General features: G+C 43.0%; 1 protein-coding gene across 4 annotated transcripts in view; it reads right to left on the reverse strand.

The window, feature by feature from the left end:
* Nucleotides 1–521, reverse strand: part of Fbxo15 (F-box protein 15) — a 119,487-nt gene that overhangs the window by 101,343 nt on the left and 17,623 nt on the right. The gene's annotated exons all lie outside the window — the stretch shown is intronic.

Consider the following 521-nt stretch of genomic DNA (forward strand, 5'->3'; position numbering starts at 1 on the left):
TTCTTGGGTGGTTAACAGTCATACTTTGAGGCCTATAATAATTTGGTCAGAGCAACATAAAGGACACTTTTGCTCCTTGCCCTCCTAGGTCGACTAGTTCCAGAGGACTATGATCATCTCTCAAAATGTCCTATAATGGTGGTAGATCACCTCCTTGATCAAGGAGGCCAAGGAGACCCCACCCACCAGATGGACTTGAACCAGTGTCCAGTCTACAACAAGGAAGGTTAACACAGAGGAATCATTTACTCCATGCTTCCAACCATAGCTAACCATAGTCGAGCAGGACCTTTGATTTATCTTCACATAGGCAGAACTTGTAAAAGAAAGGAGCCAGGGGCTCACCCCAAGCCTATGTGACCCGTGAGGAACAGATTCTCAAATGATCTTAAGAGTAAAAATAAATTGGTTTATCTGGGCCAACTGTGTGGTCTTAAATACCCAAAATGAAAGTATAACCAAAGAGTAAGTCATCAGTATATTTCTTTAAGGGTCCCAGGGATTACCCTTCCCAGACATTA

The sequence above is a fragment of the Nannospalax galili genome, unplaced genomic scaffold, assembly GCF_000622305.1.
Source record: "Nannospalax galili isolate Female #2095 unplaced genomic scaffold, S.galili_v1.0 scaffold243, whole genome shotgun sequence".
NCBI classification, from domain to species: Eukaryota; Metazoa; Chordata; class Mammalia; order Rodentia; family Spalacidae; genus Nannospalax; species Nannospalax galili.